Source organism: Neolamprologus multifasciatus, chromosome 9 (genome assembly GCF_963576455.1).
Source record: "Neolamprologus multifasciatus chromosome 9, fNeoMul1.2, whole genome shotgun sequence".
NCBI classification, from domain to species: Eukaryota; Metazoa; Chordata; class Actinopteri; order Cichliformes; family Cichlidae; genus Neolamprologus; species Neolamprologus multifasciatus.
Window position 1 is genome coordinate 8,336,078 of NC_140447.1, and position 19,750 is coordinate 8,355,827.

At 43.4% G+C, this 19,750-nt stretch overlaps 1 protein-coding gene across 4 annotated transcripts in view; it reads right to left on the minus strand.

The window, feature by feature from the left end:
* Positions 1 to 19,750, minus strand: part of LOC146510974 (partitioning defective 3 homolog) — a 377,572-nt gene that overhangs the window by 89,486 nt on the left and 268,336 nt on the right. The window lies entirely within an intron of this gene.

Below are 19,750 nucleotides of genomic sequence, written 5' to 3' on the forward strand. Positions count from 1 at the left end.
AAAAGTGTGGTGTAGATTTTCCTTTGTCTAAGACGCTCAGGTAAAACACTCAGTAGGAAATTTAAGTGTCAAATTGTGAGGTTTGGATTTATAATAATAATGGATTGGATTTATATAGCGCTTTTCAAGGCACCCAAAGCACTTTACAATGCTACTATTCATTCACTCTCACATTCACACACTGGTGGAGGCAGCTACAGTTGTAGCCACAGGTGCCCTGGGGCAGACTGACAGAAGCGAGGCTGCCATATCGTGCCATCGGCCCCTCTGGCCAACACCAGGACAACAACGACCAGGACAGAGAGCCGGATCGAACCGGCGACCTTCCGGTTACAGATACGCTTCCCAACCCCCTGAGCCACAGTCGCCCCCATTTATATTTGGGAAGCAGCTCAAAGGGAGTGTCCTTGGGAAGCCATCCATTATTGGAAGAATAACTTTAATATGAATGTAATCAGAATGCATCAAGACATATCAAATGATAAGACGACACAGTGAATTCCCACCCTACCAACTGTCCACACAACACAGCAGAAAAGATTCAGCTATGGTATAAAAAGTAACTCTGCTTCCACTTTCTTCCTCTGTAGTTGATTACATTGTGGACCACATATGGCCCACTGTGATCAAAAGTGTGCCAGACCAGTGAAAGCTCCCCTTTCACTCAGTGTAAAGAACTTCAACTGCATATTTAGAGCCTTCTGTTTGACACCTGTGGTTTAGATGTTTGAAAGCTGTGCAACCAGGACAGGACTGGAAAGCTGGCTGATATCTCTAACACTCTGGCCAATGCAAACTTTTACAATTTAATGACAGGCGTGAGACACTGGTCTGGACATATATGAGGCGAGGTGAGGGACAAGCTGAGAGCATGATTCTCGTCAGACATGCTATGCACTTGGCAAGTAAAATGAGCGGAGAGCGTCTGAAGACGGAGCGTGAGAAAATGATGAGGAGAGGATAAAGATCGCAGGCTTACAGCTGACGGGGGAGTACGGGGACATCTACAGGACCACACAGTCTCAAACAGCTTCGCTATCTGATTCCATCGTCTGACTTCATCACTGCGCAGGATTACAAGATAAAAGAGCAACTTCACGATGAGACTGGAACGGCGAATGCAGTTTTTATGGGAGCACGATGTCACATCCTGCTCCGTGGTGCAGCAAGCCGTGGAGGAAGTGAAAAACATATACACAATGGAAGGATGAAAGGTACCAAGGAAGTGCACACTGTCTGCTCTGGCATGACATCATGTTGCTGTGATGGTGATTTGGCCAGTTTTTTTGTCATAGTTTTCTCAGTATAGACTTTTGCAATAGCTATAAAACAAATGAATCCAATCGTCAGTCAATCATCTTTCACAAAGCTCAGTGGAGTTTAAAAGTGTGACGTGAGAAGAAATGTAACAAAAAAAGGACTGGAATTTATTGATCCATCGGAACAAAACTCGGTTCTTGCATTACAAACACCAACATCGCTTCTGATGTCCCCTCTGGGCTTTTGTTTTTTTGACCACTCCCCTCTAACTTCAGACAGAGAAGACATCAAGCTCTGTGTGCTCCAAGCCCCACGATGCTGGGGATGGTATGGTGCCAAGTTCATTATACTGTTTTTTCCCATTGCTGTTCTTTATTTGACAGTTTGAGAACTTTCTCTAAAAGCTGAAAAAAGATTACATCAGACGTGGTTCACTTAGGGCCAGTAAAAGGAAATATATTCATGAAATGGGAGACTGGTTCCCTCAAGGATGTTTATTATTCTACTTTACATTAAAAGCAGCCTGGACCTTTGTGCAAATGGCTTCTCTTTTGGTAGCACCTGTTTTGGAATTGTAATCTTTCGAATGTGCTACAGGAGACCCGAGTTTGTGGCTTCGTAAAGAGCCCAGAGGCAAAGGGAGTGATATGTGGGCTCTTTTGTAGCACAGATAGCATACATTAACTGATTAATTAATCAACAAATGGCTCTAGTGAAGGCATAAAACTCTGTGCTAGAGCTGGGAATGATAATAATAATGAACCTGCTATCTATCATCAGGGCAGGTGACAGCTTCCCTGGCTTCCCTTCAAGGACTTTCATTAACTTCCTGAAAGAAGTTGACCTTTCTGTTTTCAACACATAAATATGCTAAAAAGCACGATCACTGGAAAAAAGCTTGTGTTGTCTGTGAACAGTGACCCAAATGTATTTGTCTGCAACTAAAAGAAGATGATTTGTGTGCAGGAGTGCCCAAACTTTCCATTGGGGCTACAAAGTTTTAGAGGTCGATCCCTGATCCACCATCAATCTTTATTAGTTTATAAGTGGATACCGGGGTGCGCAGCTGGAGAGAACAAGTCACGCTGCAGGTGTGTCCACATCTGTTTGAGATCACATCGACAAATTTTCTGCAGCATCAGTACAGTGCAAAGTTATTTGCATGATTAGTGGGCTTCTCAACACTGTGGTGGAGCTGTGTGCCAACCAAAGTTAACCTCGTGTCTCATCAAGCTGGTTGATTGGTTGGTTGGACGCCCAGAGCTCAAACTTTTCCTGAGCTTCAGCCTATGCACCAGGTAACTGGTAGGGGTGGGAGAAAAAATCGATACTGTGTAGTATCGTGATATTTTGTTTGCTAATAATGTATCGATACAGGGACAGCAGAAATCGATATTTTGTTACAAAAAGGTTTTTGTGCTCCGACTTCAGAGCATGTTGATCCTTTTTCTGAGCAAGAATCCTGACATTCCTTCACTGTCCAAATGTGTTTAACTTTTTTTCGGCAGCAATAAACATGACAGTTTACTTATTTTAATTTAAGACATGTTTTATTTTAATTAAGTTTAAAACTTTTTTTATTTAATGTAAAATTATATTTTGTTTTAATTTACTTTCAAATTCTTCAGTTGCTGAATGGGCTGCATAGTTTTCATAAATTGCATAGTTCAGAATAGCTATAATTGTACCAGATGGTTGTGTTCAGTTAAGTTGGACTAGACTGTAATACAAACCGTTCAGTTTGTCAACAATAAAACTGAAATGAGAGAAAGACTGAGTGTGAGACTTTGATATTAGATAAAATGAATATTCATAAAATTTACCTTTATGTACAGAATCTGAATATTGCAAAATATTTTTAAAAATTGCAATAATATCGTATCGTGCGTTAAGTATTGTGATAATATCGTATCGTGGGATGTATGGTGATTCCCACCTCTAGTAACTGGGATGCTTACTACACTCCATTCTGACTTGGCTAAAGTTAAGAGTCATGTAGACATTTACGTCAGTAATATGCTGGTGATTTTTTTTCCTGTTGCTCACGTATAATTTAAAGTGGCACAGTAAGGTGATATTTGTGTGGAAAACTGTGCTCGGCTGACTGACTTAGCTCTCCTGGGGAGTAAGAAGCAGCTTAGTCGTCTTCAATGATTTGTTTGTTCACTTCTGGTAAAGAAGAGCATGCTTCACTTTTTAGCTACTTTTCAGAATCCAGTAATAGACTGTGCTCACACTACGGTCACATGAGCTGTAGTTTTAAAATGCTGAATGCTGCCGTCAAGGACTCAGACAACAGCAGTGAAATATCCAAAATTATTCACGAGAGCTACTGACTGAATCCTTTTTTCTCCATTTTATCTTTGTAGTTGGATCTGTTAGAGAGTGTAGAGTGCAATTGTTACGTTGTTATTCCCACTATGAACATATAAACCTGTGCACTACTTAAGCTGTAGTAAAATACTATTGCCCCATAGTGTATATAAAAAATACCTCTTTTAATTCTAAAATGTGACCTATGAAAGTGAACTAGTTTAAGTCAACTTGTAGCGTTTATGAAGAGTGAAGTGTTTATCTCTCTCTCCTTTTGTACTTGCTCAATCTCTTACACTCATCCACTAAAAACATAAAGTAAACTTAAGGGAGACAAACCTCGGCCCTCAGCTTTTTTCCCCTTCATCTGGATCGACATCTGTACAGTGAGCAGAGTCTTACAGTAAAACATACTGCAGATTAAGCAGAGCAGGACTCTGAACACGCAGCAACTCCCACATGAGAAACTATTTTCCCATCGCTGGTGGCCAGAGGAGGAAGGATGCAGAGGTGAAGCACAGGTGAAGTAAAGGTTCTGCACTGCCTGAGCTATTAGAAGGCTACTGGGACACTTGCTGGCTTACAGCGTGGCTCTGTCCTTTATATGAACAGTCTGGGTCCCTCCAGTGGGAACCACAGGAGAGCAGAGGACTACACTAATGCCGGTATTATATTTAACACTAGCTATTTTCCCCAAAGGAAAATATGAAGCTCCTTGGCATCAGCAGTTGTGTGTACTGTGTAATGGCAAAACATATTGACTTTCATACCTGTCTCTGAAAGATAAGTGTCACATTTGAGACCTGAAAGGAATCTAACAAAAAACAGTAACGATTTGGAGTTAATCAGCATCAGCTGGCACGGGGAAACTCGAGAATTTCTCCGTAAAACTCTCAAACTGGTATTGGCACCTTGGCATTAATCGGCGCAGGCAGCAGAGCAGTCATATTGACAGCGAGGCCGATGAGGCTTGATAATAAGATATTGACTGGCAGCTGCAAGTCGGGAGTAGAATGACGATGGTGTAACTGTAGCATACATAGAACTGATTTTACCCTAAAGGTCTGGCCAGCTTCCTAAAGACTGGACTGCACTACGGTGTATTCGGAATCTGGAAACTGCCATAAGATTTTAAGAGCAGAAACTTTTGAACTGGAGGATAGGAATTCTTGACCTTCGGAACAACTTGATACTTGATGCTTACAGATCCAACTTCTGATTCCTTTACGGATAGGGATGGGTATCGTTTAGGTTTTATACAATACCGGTGCCAAACCGGTACTTTTGAAACGGTGCCGGTGCTTAAACGGTGCTCAAACCGGTGCTTAAAGAATGGAGAACACAAAATTGGTCCAAAAACCTCTCATGTTCAGCTGTTTTTTTGTAAAAAGATAACAATGTTAGCCTTTTCTGCAGCTATAGGGCATATATGGCATCACTCTTGGCTGGAAGCAGTGGTTAATCAATGGGAAAAAAATCAAACTTTGTCCAAAAACCTCTCATGTTTAACTGTTTTCCACTTTTTCTTTGGTCATTTTAGCCTTTTTGGCCAGGGTGAAGGGAGTATCTCCCATCCAACAAGAAGACAGAAGATGTTTGCTAGTTCACCTTACATGCATTAATGTAATAACGTGGTTAGCCTACTCAACGTAAATCACACGAACAACATTAAGCTACTCACGGAGAGAAGAACGGCTGCTGCTGCCTCATCATCCTTCATCATTTCTGCTACACTGGCAGGGCTAGGGGCCAGGACTCTCCTCTTTGGGTTCTCGGGGGATGTTGCTAACTCCGGGTCCGATAACAGGCACCACACCCGCAGTAGATGTGCACGGTGTGAGGTCTCGCAGCAAGCTATCAAATACGGCGCATTTCTCGGCTTTTAAAAAAACGCTATGCGTCACCAGGTGTTTCATTGGATTTGATGTGTTACTTCCTTTGACAGTATCACAGTATCACCTTAAAGCACTTGTTGCAGGCTGCTGAGTTTGCATCTTTTGCTGTGAAGTACAGCCAGACTTTTGACCGCTTTGCCTTGGACATTTTTAATCCGTTGCTCTGCTCTAAAAGAACGTACGTACCTGGGCCCGCCTACTATCCTCGGAAACGTAAAATGATTGGCTAGAATCTAAAGTGTATCACAGCTCAGGGAAAAAAAGCACCGAAATGTGCGCTGCTTTTCTGTCTGGTTACTACCATTTATGTCAGAACCGATACCGGTACCCATCCCTATTTACGGATTCTGGATCAGTTCTCTGTGTTGCCTGAACAGTGCAGATTAGGAAAATGCTATGCTGTCATGAGCCTAACATCACTATGCTGCAGTGCGCAGAAGAGAACAACTATTGATCAAAGAGAACTGTAATATTTGTAGGGGTATGATGCCAGCGTATCCTTCAACATCAACGCCAACCTTCATTTTATTACCTCTGCCGAGAAGGTTATGTTTGTGGCAGCACTAGCACATGTATTCTGATAAAACCTTGTAGGGGTGTAGAGTGGAGTCATGTTAACAATCCATTAAAATTTTTCTCACACACACCAAGACCTTCAAGGTCGACTTAATGATTTATTGGTCGAAAATTGACAAAAAGGCCTAGAACTTAAAAACTATGATTCTAAAAAGGAAATGTTGCAACTTACATCATCATAAAGCGCCGATGTGTTTTTTTTTCTACCCAGTATCAGTCCACCAGACTGAAGCAGTGTTTAATGATCCACTGTCAGCCACCTACCTCACTGTGGCGAGCAGCAGGTAAGAGTGATGAATACACAAATACACACAGAGGAAGACGCAGATTGCACAACTATCATGTGTGCAGAGACGTCCCGTAGATGCGATCAGCACTGTAGTCGCATGCAAACAGAATCTAGACAAATTCAGAAAATATTCACGACTCATGGGACGCATTCATTCAAAGCCTGAGCGACTCTGGTCCTGATAATGACTGATTGGCTATCAAAGCTCATTTGGATGACGCGTAATCTAACATGCATCAGTAAAATATGCTTTATTAATGTTATAATGGCCGCAGATTTGATCAAACGTAGAAAGCAAAATTGAAGCATTCAATCCACGTGTCCTGACTTTGACATCTGCAGACAGCGACTGATCAAAAAAATGTTTTTAAAATGCTGTCACACATTAGGCGTATTACTGAGCAGCAGCCTTCCCTGGATTTGTCTGCTTCCATTAGAAAAGGAGTCAGTAAATAGGTACTCCATTCAGCGTGATACATCATCATACATCACAGAAAGCAGAAGGGTTTATACCACTGGCTGTGGATGCCTCATACATCATCTTCATCGATTTACAGGGTGATAATTCTTCAAGGCTGCGATGCAACAGAGGAGTAAAAAGTCAAAGACAGAATTTCAAAAGATATGAGGGGGGGAGAGAGTAAATTATGCAAAGCCTTGAAGCCAGTTTGATTGTTACAATCATTTAATCTGGGGAGTGGATTAGAAGGCAGCTAATCTGTTTTGACATCTTCTGTGGGGAATTTCGCAGTTTGTTGCTGACTTAGGAAGAAAAGACAGGGGAAAAAAATGGCTGTCTATTCCTCCTTTGAAAATTTGTGGGATTTTTTAAAAGTGAACCCGAGGGTATGACGGACCACGCGGCTTACCCCGGAGACGATGCGCTCATCATATGAGGTGTTACATCTTCTGGCATTATTCAAACCTGCAAATGGAACTAGGTGAGCGAGAAAGGAGGGGGAAAAATAAAAATGACTGCATCTATCAATTTGAGTAAGTGATGAGAAGATAATTTCAAGGGCAGACAGAGAGAATCATTATGGTTTCTGCTCAGCCAACCTGAAAGTTAATCCAAATCTCCCAGGGCGAAGTCCCCGGCAGACATCTGATGTGGTGTCTGAGCCCCCCCCCATTCCCTCCGATTGTATTTGTGGCAGTCAGGAAGAAAATAAATTTTTATGCCTCCACCCCTGCATTTCATGGTGATAATCTATAAAGCACCATTAAAAATACTCCTTTCTCTCAGAGAAAAATCAAGACTTGTGATTATCGTCATATTGACCAAAGGGGGGGGGGGGAGTAAGGAGGACAAAGTTAAGACAAGTACACACACACATATACACACAAGCAGAGATATAGTATGCTCTCTCTAACTTCAGTTATTCCTCTCCAATGCAAGCAATAAGGAGCAGTACACGATTTCCAAACACGGCACCCGGGGCAAGATACTGACAGTGGCATGTAATTTTAATAGCGCCTTGTTAGGAAGGCCAGACTTTTATACATTTGTCTTTGCTGGATAAGTGTTGTTGCAGCTTTGGTGAGTAAACACTCTCCACCTGAGGTGAGACACATAGCTGTCTCATAAAAACAATAAGATAGAAAAAATCTCTTCTCTGGGAATCACACTGTGACCCAGCGATGGTTAACGGGCATTAAAGGCGCATTCGTTATCGTAGAGTGGCCTCAGCGTAACGCTGCCACCGCTGGTTTCCTGGGACACCAACCCCACAGTGGTATGGGATGATGCCTCCAACAGCCGCTGGCTGATTATCTCCCTCCCCGTGGAACTCATTATCTGCAACCTGTAATGTCAGTCAGTTCCTTCCCTGCTCAAACGGACCTCTTGAACTAGAATGTGTAGAATGTGGAATTCCTTAGGAAAGCTTTTTCCTTAATATCTTAAGGAGCAAGACTGCAACCCTCCGTGTGTCAGATCTTTGAGTTCATAGTGTCTTGGGGTTGGTGGTGGTATAGCATGCACCTTCAGAATAACACAGCCTTTAATACTTCTGCACATCCCCATGCCTTTTATAGAGACTGCTTCCTACAGGTCACAGCTTTCACCTCATTGGATAAGCCCATGTGTACACTAAACCAATCAATTTCCTTCAGAGAAGCTGTGGAAAGTTGTTGTTGATTGGCTGCAGCTCTGCAGGGAAGTCGGGCCTAATTCTTCCAGTGATGGTGTGAAAAAAGCAGGAGCGGGGGCGTAGGAGGAGGGAGGATGGGAGTCAGAATGGTTCATCCCAGGCGAGACAGTGATGGGTTCTGCACCGTGGAGGCATGACATGCATTTATTCATGACATCAGTGCACCACACCCCAGTAGGGGGACAATGCCACAGGAAAAATAATATTTTCTCCGGAAAGTTTTACACCTCTTAGGTCTTTCAGCTGAACAGCAAAGACAGCTGTCACGTCGGGGATCGATCAGTTTCAGTAATGCTTTGTGTGTTTTTAGCTGTTTTTTTTCTCCCCACACTAAAATAATGACAAAGAAAAACATTTTACAACCATACGCAATCTGGGATCATTTTGCTTAAACGTTCTATTTCTCAACCAATATCACTGTCTCGACACATTTACCATAAAGAGCTTATTGAATGGAAATGAATTCCCTGACAGGTGCATTGAAATCGGTGCCATAACACCCTGTAGAAAATTGGTTTGGCCTTAAAATGCACCCCTTTTCCTGCCATCTCAGACTGTTCTCTGTCAGTCAAGCTTCCTGTTTATTCCCCCCTCTCTTCACTATTGTTTTACAGACTTTATCCAACATCCTTAACTCAGTTTTTCTTTTAGATTTTCAAACTTCAGCATGTGAGAATCTGATTTTAACTGAGAAATGTTCTTTTTGGTCGGAGAGACCATAGAAAACACACAGATACGATGCTCCCTCGTCTATTTAGTACGGGAGATGAGGCGTTCATGTTTCCCAATAAGAATTTCAAATTTAAATCCGTCTGATCGCAGAGCAGTTTCCACTTGCCTCGGCCCATTTTAAATGAAAGAGCTTGGATCTGCATTTGTGGATGGTACAGTGATCTGAATCCCGTGCAGCGATTTCCATCAGAGAATCGTTTTTAATACATTGAAGCCAAAAGATTGACTATCCAAAGACCATTCTCTGACCCTTTTGATATTATGATCTATGATATTATATGTTGTAGATTACACATTAAAAGTCTTGCACGTGTAACCCGGGTTAAAAAGATGCATAAATAGTAAAAGATAAGTGAAGTCTGAGAATATAAATATCAAAGAGTTCATTTATTTAAATTTTCTTGTATATTAAAAAGGTAACAGTTCATATAAAATGATTAAAAACATGTTTGCATTGTTTAAAATAAGTTATCTTTGTTTTATTGTGAATTGCTTGTGAGAACTGTAATTTCCTACGGGGATATGGTCTGTGAAGGTAACACAGGGTGGAGAAGGAAAAAGAGAAAAAAGAGAGCCCAAGGAGAGAGGGCGGTGGTGTGTGAGTTACACGGAGCATCCGGAGAAGTTAGCTTGTTTTTATGTACTAGTAGTAAGTGTGTTTTGACTTTTCGGAAAGATAAGTCACAGTGTCGGTAAGTTAGTGACATGACACGTAAAGTTTCGGCGTGAAGCTGCTGGACTGTGTGTTTTGTTTACTGCGGCCGTGCACGCATTAAGTTAAAGTGAGGCTAACCCAGCCGTTCGCTAATAAGGACTACTGTAGACTGCCGTTTCGCTAAAGTTGTGGAACGTAACAAGCTGCAGAGGATTGTTACCGAACTGGATAACGACGTACAGACCCAGATAGTCACTCTGAGTGCCTCTGGCAACGTGGGAAGCTAAAACAGGTAGCTTGTGGAGCACATGGAGATCACAGACCTTCCTCATCTTTGTGCTACTGCATTCAGAGCGGAGTGTTTCTGAAGGAGCTGAAGACAATTTGTTACCTGGATTAATCTGGTGGGAATTGCACGTTTCACAAGGTACTGAGTTTATTTATTTATTTTTGCGGGTTGAGTGAAGAACTTCCGGTTGGGAGATCGTTTTGGATTTATAGTGGAGCAATACAGGCCTGCAACGTAGGGTTTATCTCTGCCGGCTTTAGGTTTAGTTTGGGACTATAATTGTTTTATCACTGGTGGTTTACACTGTATATGTGGAGATTCTGTGTACAGTGTGTAAATTGCTGTGTGTGTTTTTTGGTTTGCCTGAATACTGAAATCTGCCATTTTATTATTTTGTTTTCATTGTTTGGTAAATTAAAGGAGGGTTGCAATGCTCTACTTTACATGGCGTATGACATGATTTACTGCACTGTAGACACTAGTGTTCATTTTTGCGTGTAGTGCTACTGTTAAGAAATAAGCTTCATTGATCCCAGAAACAAAAGAGAAGTTAATTTAAGAATATCGTACGAGAGTACACTAGAAAAAGAACCCAAAGCCCATTTATTTAATGGTATTGAGTAAATGAGGGCTACACACGGTATATTATCATTCTGAAACTGCTCCATAATTTGTAGATGCAGTTCTTTTGCAGATTGGTGAACCTCTGCCTCTCTAAATGCTCTTTGTATACCCAGTCATGTTAGCGATGTGCTGCCAATGAACCTAATTAGTCGTAAAATGTTCCTCCAGCTGTTCCCTTTTACAGCACTTACTTTTTTTAGCCTCTTATTGACGCTATGTTGCCATCATCAAATCCAAAATGAGCTAATATTCTTCACGTAACAGTAAAATGTCTCAGTTTACAACACTTGATGTTTTTTGTGTTTTATTGTGAATAAAATCTGGGTTTATGAGATTTTTTTGGGATTGTTGCGTTCGGTTTTTATTTACATATTTTTTATACATGTTTTTATTGAGGCTGTACGTCTCAGTGAATGGCTGAGGCTTGTTTCTCTGCCTCCAAACTACCAACTATGAAATTTAAAGCAACTGCTGAACTAAAAACACACGCATGTCTGTGTGGGAGAGTCTGCATATCTATATACAATCAAAAAGTTTCCCTGTGTGGGTTGTATGTTTACAAGAAAGAAAAAAGAAAACAAAACCCACAATCCATTCATTAATTCTGCACTAATTCTTCATATTTAAGAAGAACAGGATACACACAAACACCCGTGCACGTGTGTGCGTTTATGGTCTTTATGTTTATGCGTGTGCCTGTATATCAGGGAACAGCTTGGCTTTTCCATATTTCAAGCAGCCTGTGCAATACAAAGGACAAGGCCCAGCCCAACATGATTGCCTTTAATGTTTCGCATAAATCACTGAGTTGTGCGTGCGTGTATGTTCGGAGGGGAGGGGAGTTTCCGTGCACACTCGGAGGAACAATTCAAACCCATGACACCCCTGATTAAAGCCTCTCATTACAACACAAATAAACAGTCTAAACACATTCATACACCCATTTGTTAAAGTGTATGAGCGCAGCGAGGAGGGAGTTTCTGAAGGACAATTTACACAGAGGCACTTGAGCAGCTTGGAGGGAAGTTCAGGTATTGAATTGAGGCTTTGAATGCGTGTAGTTGTGAGTTCTGATCATATTTCCCTGTGATGATGTTCTGTTTGATTTATTATTTTCATTGCTCATCTTGTTTCTTTCTCTTGTGGTGCACAAAAAAAGAAACATATAATTACTAAGAGCCATAAATTGCAGATGAGAGACAAAAAGTTCACATGCAATCACATGTATTCTTCCATGTGTAGCCCACCTGACCCCTGAGGGTGTGCTGTGAGCGGTGAGGTGGGGCCTCCTTTGATCAGACTTGTTTGTCCAGCATGTCGGACAGATGCGTGATTGGATTGAGATCTGGGGAATTTGGAGGCAGAGCCAACACCTCAAACTCTTTGTTGTGCTCCTCAAACCATTCCTGAACCGTTTTTGCTTTGAAGCAGGTTGGTATGTGGCAAAGTAACATCTACATGGATGGTAGGACCCAGGTTTTCCCAGCAGGACCTTAACCGAAACATCACACTGCCTCCATCAGCTTGCTTTCTTCCCATAGTGCATCCTGACGCCAGGTGCTCCCCAGGTAAGCGACACACGTGCACCCTGACCCAAACCTCTAGCCATCACAGTGTAAATGGCAAATGGTTCTTATATAGCACTTTTCTACTCTGAGCACTCAAAGCACTTTATACAACTAATTCATTCACCCAGTCACACCCATTCACACAAGCACGTTTTTTCTAAGTTGTTAAGTGCTTACTAACTAACATTCATACACATTCACACTCCGATGGGGTTAGCATCTTGCCCATGCAGACTGGAGGAGCCTGGGATCGAACCACCAACCTTCCAGTTAGTAGGTGACATGCTCTACCACCTGTAGCTACAGCCACCCCTGTAGCTCAGGTGGCTTTGAGGAAAAAAATGTTCACTTGCTCCCTAAAATATCCCACCCACTAACAGGTGCCCTGATGAACAGATAATCTGTGTTATTTGCTTCCCCTCACAGTGCTCATAATGCTGTGCCTGACCGCAGTATGCTGTCCACACACCGTCACCCAGGGATGCAGTGATAGAGGAGGAGAGGGTTTTATCAGCAGAGGAGCTACAGTAGGTGGCTCAGGCTGTGACCTAGATACAGTACAGCCTGCTGCATTCCTAATGGGCCATTTTGATCACTGCCACTGTCTGCGTCCTCAGCCAGGCTTCTGCTGCACGCCTCCAACACAAACCCTCGACATTAGGCAAACACAACACCCAAAGTCTGCTCAGCTCTTTAAATGACAGAAACTTCAACCGCAGATGTCACGACTGAATTTTTTCGAATAGCGCCGCAAACTACCGCAGATGTGCACAAACGAATGAGAACTGGAGATTTCTGCTGATTGTTGGTTTGGCGACTGGAGTCACAGCTGCTTTCACCTCCTATGACTTACACCGATTAGAACGTGTAGGTGACGGGGGGAAAAACAGCTTACGATTATTGTCACGATAGAAGATTATCTCAAATTAATTGTATTCATCAGGCCTTTTGTCTTCCCTGCTTTGATTATCCGCGCTTCTCGCAATTGTTTGCCAACTCATTTACATGCCGACGAGTCTGCAGACAGATGTATTCGGTGACGCTCAAATGTCTGATTTGCGAGACCCTCGCCTGAAGGACGGGCAAAGGAGAGAAGTGAGACAGGTTGTCTGCCTTGTAAACGTTAGACTTTGAAATGCATGCACGGCGGCTCAAGCGCTGCATTTTCAGCCAGTTGGGGGAAGGAGACAGCAAAAACCGCTGATCCGTGATATACATCGCTCCCAGCATTCAGAGGGAGACGGGAGAGGTCTTTCTGTCAATGCCACAATGAATCTCCAGGGCAGGTTGAAGGAGGAGGGAAGAAGGGAGGGATGTGTGAGGATACACAGAATTTATTTTTAAAAAAGAGTGAGGGAGTGACAGTAATGGTAAATAAAGTGAGGATAAGCAAGCGAGGAATCCTGAGGAATCTCAGGGATAGTGACTGCACATCACGAGCAAGGTTAGATAAATAACCCTGGACGCTCCTCTTCTACAGCTGAATGAGGCTGACGGTAAAAACACTGCGAAGGACAGAACCGTGACCCTTACAAAAAAGCTGCATGTAGCATTTTTGAAGTGAGAAATCGTTATGAAAACAAACAAATTAGACATGCTTAATAGGATCAGATATGCCTCTACTGCCCACGTACTGTGTGTGTTTTAAGTTGTCAAAGTTTGCCAAAACTCTAATCCGGTTTTCAAACTACATTCACAAAACTTCAGTGTAGTCGGGCAAAACCAGACGTTTCACGTGTGCAACCAGTTTATAAAATGCTACTGAACATTCATTACACAGTACATCAAGAAAAGGCCAGTGCACATTGTTCAGAACATGTAGCTTTCATGAGTAAACAGTATGACAAATGCACTCTCAGACTCTTTGTTTTTTCTACGTTTCATATGGTCTGCGGTTACATGGAATAACACAGGACTCTATGCAGGTCTCCTCCACTGCCTCTCACATTACATCTGTTTATTGCTGCCCCATTCCTGACTGGCTGTGCACTCTGGACTTATAATGGTTAATTACATCACTGGCAACAAGTATAATCAATTAAAAGCTTTAGAAATGACATTGTTGGGATTAAATAATTTGCAGTGCCTCAATCATCCATCCATCCATCCATTCACTTCCGCTTCTCCTTTTCAGGGTCGCGGGGGGAGCTGGAGCCTATCCCCAGCTGTCATAGGGCGAGAGGCAGGGTACACCCTGGACAGGTCGCCAGTCTGTTGCAGGGCCAACACTCAGAGACAGACAACCATTCGCACATTCACACCTAGTGACAATTTGGATTATCCAATTAACCTATCCCCACAAGCTGCATGTCTTTGGACGGTGGGAGGAAGCCGGAGTACCTGGAGGGAACCCACGCAAACACGGGGAGAACATGCAAACTCCACACAGAAAGATGGCCTGATGGTGGAATTGAACTCAGGACCTTCTTGCTGTGCAGCAACAGTGCTAACCACCGTGCCACCGTGCTGCCCCCTCAATAATGTTATGCTTTTTATTAATAATAAGTGTTATTAAGTTATATAGTGTAGTATTAAGTGGACACAGCCCTGAAAAATAAAGGCATGAGACCATGTGTCCTCTTGCTCACGCTTGCCTGGGAAAATGTAGATGTAGCCGAAGTTTAGACTTTGGAAAAACGTCTTATTCAGCCACAGATATAACGTTGCTTGTACTCAATTAGCTCTGAAGGGCCTTGAACCTGACACGATGTAGATCTGCAGGTGGAAATATTACCTGGCCTTTATCTGCTGCTGTGGATCGTTTCATCCATCATCACATACTCTCCACATCCTCCCTCTCTCTCTCCAACTCACATACATCGCTTTGCACTCTCCACCTCCCCCACTCACAAAGCGTGTGGGGCGGGTTGATGGGGTGCTCACATATGTTTGTATGGCAGTGAGAGTCCAATTAAGATTCCTTCATGAAAAACACAGGGAGGAATGAAATCCATCAATCCAGCTATGAAAGGAATCTGCATCTCCCTGACATGCTTACTGAAGAATTTTTTTTAAAAATGATCAGAGAAAAAGAGAAAAAAATAACAGACAATTTCACTCTACATGCTGAACGCATGTAGAGACGCTGCCAGAACAAGAGGAATATGGTTCCTGGCTTTAACTGGCTGCCTTTGATGGAAATCAGAAGTGTAATCCAGCATCGATTGATTTTACCTTTGTAATTCAAAAGCTATTTTCCCAGCTCTTCTATTTTTTTCTCCGTTGTCTTCACTGTGATCGTGCTGTCCCCACTACCCATCTTCTCACTCACATGTTAAGGTGTGAGCGCAAATCAGCAGGTGGAAACTCAGTGAATGGGAAAGGTCATTTCAGCCGAAGGCCTCAGTTTCATTACATGCTAAGCCTGGTGGATGGGTGAGGAGACTAGCAATGAATGCAACTGTAGCAGGCAGCCCACTTAATTTGCATAGGACACGGGGGGGGGAGACCTCTGTCTCCATAATATCAAGCATGCCTTGCATTTCTAATTCAACGTACGCTTTATCTTTTTCCCTTCTCCTATAGACCAGAGACATATATTAATATGGTTTATTAAAGGAGACATTAGCGATTCATTTGTACTATTTAGAAAAACACAAAATGGGATTGTGCCTTTCTCAGATCCACATTCATGTTCTTAACGCTTTCTCATTATTTTTAAATCTGCCTGTCCTCTGAGATTCCAGTTGCATTGAACAGCCTTTCTCTGATTGATCAAAGGAGGAGAAAAAAATAACATCAAAGTGTGAAAAACAAGAAAATCAAGAGTGAGACGTAGAGAGAGAGAGAGAGGGAGGAAGTTAAGAAACATGAAGCAGGTTCTTTGAGAACATCAGAGAGCTGAGCGGTAGGGAGGAGGGAGAGGAGAGGAGAGGAGAAGAGAAGAGAAGTCTCGCATGTCCATTGGTGCATCTGGTTGAGATTCCGCTGGGGTTGGATCATTAGTAGTCATAGGCCTGGTAGAATATGGAGGGGTGCGCTGCTACACTTAATTTGAGCTCTTTAATAACACACTTTATGAATTCAGTCATGTTTGCAGCCCTCTGCAGGAGACACAGTGTGAGAGACATCGGTGGATCTCATTTCAGGCCGACAAGATTTCAGATTCAATTAACTCCATCATGCAACACCACCTCCCACACACACACAGACACACACACAGACGAGCCTCACCACTACTCCCCATTCTTCAAGGTCTATCTTGCAGCACTGCATGATCATTCTAAACCTAATTACTTCAGGGCTGTCTGATGGAGGTCTAGCGCTGCCCAATCACATTTGCATCGAGTGGCCAATAGCAGAGGAAGTGCAACCGGACAACCGCTGTCCCCCCCACCACTCCCACCCCCGCCGGTTATTAAAGTTCACCACTCCTCCCTCCATCCTTATTCCCATCCTCCACATTTCTAAATGTTTCAACCCTCCAGAAAAAAACAGAGGCATTCAGGGTTTGATACAAGATGCAAAGCAACATTCACCCTTAACCCCTGTGTTGTCCTCGGGTCATAAATGACCCCTAGGTGTATGGGAAACAAGTGTATGGGAATCTCGAGGACAACACGAGGGTTTTAAACTGTCAGGCACAAGAGTTTTGTTTTTTCACCCTTTCCTTCTCTTGTCAGTGCATTGTGTGACAGTGGTGCTAATGTTCAGTGGGAGACTGTTTGGTCTCCTGCTGGGCCTCTTTGGTAACATGACTGGCAGGAGAGTAATGGGATGTCACACTCAGAGTGCATATTATATCTATCTATCTATCTATATACATATATATATATATATATATATATATATATATATATATATATACACCTTTAAAGTTAGGGCATCACGTACTGACTCGTGAAGGGAGGGAGTTTTGTAAAAAGGTGTTCTCCCCCTGAGAAGGCCGACCTGCTCTCTCTGTAGCGCCCTCAGTGACATGATATTTCTTTTAGCCGAGCAACCATTTGAAGGTGATATTGAGGCATGACTTTGCACTTGGCAAAGCTGACAAGTTCAGCATTAAGTCCCCTCTGAAATATTTATCCATGACAGGAGAAATCTGTAGTTCTTTCCCTATCCTTCCCTTCCACTCCGAGGTAATATCCGGAAAGAAAAACACCCCCAAAAAGACAAAACACTGGCCACTCATCACTATTCGCAATCCAAGACAAGTTGCTTTTAACACAATTAGTTTTTCCCGCGTTAATATTTGTCACGTGGCTTCAGATGTCGCCGTTCTCGTGCTTAACGCTGCACCCCATCCTTCCCTTTAGCGGCTCAGCGTCGACATTATGATGAGTTAGGCAGAGCAAAAGAAGAACAATTATCATTTTCTCTCAGATTACATTCAGCAGATGTCAAGGCCCACATGTGGAGGCGGCTAATTGCTGTCTCCAAATCAACTGTGGCATAATACTACAAGCATATGCGAGCGTGTGTGTGTGTCTGTGTGGGGAAAGCGAAGGTGCTGAGGGGTGTGTTAGCTTGAGGAAGTGTGTGTTCTTGTCTGTGTTGCTCCATTAGCTCTGTGTGTGTGTGTGTGTGTGTGTGTGTGTGTGTGTAAAAACGAAGAAAAAAAAACAAGTTAATGTGTATATCATGTCAGCGTACTAATGATCAAACTGGCTCACCCGCCATCAGCCGTTCACACCCACATGAGCTGAAAGGATCACACGGCATAAAGACACGAAGCTGCATGGCAACACAGACTACCCACTCTCATGCCTCACAGAAGGCAATCATGGTCATACAGCATGGCATCCATACTCTGGGCATATTCACAAATGCAAACACACGGGCACCGCCCCCACGCGCCGAGAGTGCGCTCCCGTGCTACCTAAGAATAATAAAGATTGAGGGATGGAAAGCAACCCTCCGTTCCAGCTCCCGGTTCTCTCTCATCTCTGTCTGTGTCGCCTCGAGTGGGATTGCATTTATGGGGCGGAGCAGGCAGATGAGCTCCCTGGGGTGAGAATGGAAAGGGGTGGAGGGTGCATGGCTGTCATACTGAGCTCCAGTGTGGGATGGCTTAGCGAGACGCATGCCACTGATCAGATTGGTGGATGGGTGTGGAGGATGGGTGGAGGGAAAAGAAAGTGTGCATGGCTGAGGGAGCTCTGGGGAGGAAGGGTGAGCGGCGATGCCACATCCCATTAACAGAGTCTTTTCATCTAACGTGCACAAGGCAAACGCACATTACACACATGCAAACGTGCAAATCTTACATGCACCTTGAAGAAGCTTGAGCACGCACGCGTGCGCACGTGCACGAGCGCAGGCACGCATCGCCAAAGATCCCCGGTCTCCCCCCCCAGGCGGACAGTAGCATGATGCCGTGACTGTCGCTCTGAAGTGCTCCCTTCTTCCCTCATTCTGCCTCTCCCGTTTCCTTTTCATCCGTCTTTCCCACTCTTCTTTGGTGCCCCAGTTCACTCCAGTGCACACGCTCCTTCTCTCGTTCCACACTAACCCACCCCACCCCCACCTTTCTCTGCTCCCCATTTCCCTTTTTTTTTTGCAACCTTCACCCCAGTGATAATGCTAGCCTACTTTTTTAAAGAGTCTGTTGCATTTCAAAACAACAAAAAAATGTTAACTGAATTGCAATAAGAGAGGGTTGAATACACAGAAATACATTTTCACAGGCACACCCACACACTAATAATGCCTACTGTCTAAATTAATATATATATATACATATACAATGTAAATTTTTTCCCTCCTTTCCACCACAGTAATGGAGATGGAGCTTTGATGGAGGCGGTCAGTCAGTCACACGGCAGATAAACAGCACCTCATTAGGTACATCGAGGGGAATCTCCCAGGCTGGCCCAGACATCATTGTCTGCTAGCATGCTAACAGAGCCCTGGGCAACGCTTCCAACATCTAAACAAAACTGATAGGAGTGGAAAGTAATGATCACATGTTATCCACTAGAAAGGACATGAATAATCACATACAATGGTTTTGGGGGGTGGATGATGCGTTCCCCTGTGCTCTTCCCTATATGATGCATCAGTGGACAAGCTATGCATGCGTCCAGCAGACATTCAAGAAATAACAGCGATGTCAAACTGCCTGGGGCTTGTTTTTTGTTCTGTGGAAGCATGCATAGATGCGCACTGCTATCCATTCATGAGATCATGGGCTATCCATTACTGGATGTTACAGGACTGTATACCAGGAAGCCTCCCAGCCTACAGTCTGTACAGTATGAAGGGCTTGGAAGCCAAGGCTGTGCACTGCAGTGTTTTTTTTTCCTGCTTTGAGCTTTAGGCAGTCAATTTTCTTTCCATCACCCTCTTGCACACGTTCAGCCATTCTTGCACTCGCTGTATTTATCTCCCACTCTTCCCCCTCCTCTCCCACCCTATATTAGGCCATCTTCCTTCCCCCTGGCTCCGATGTTAATGC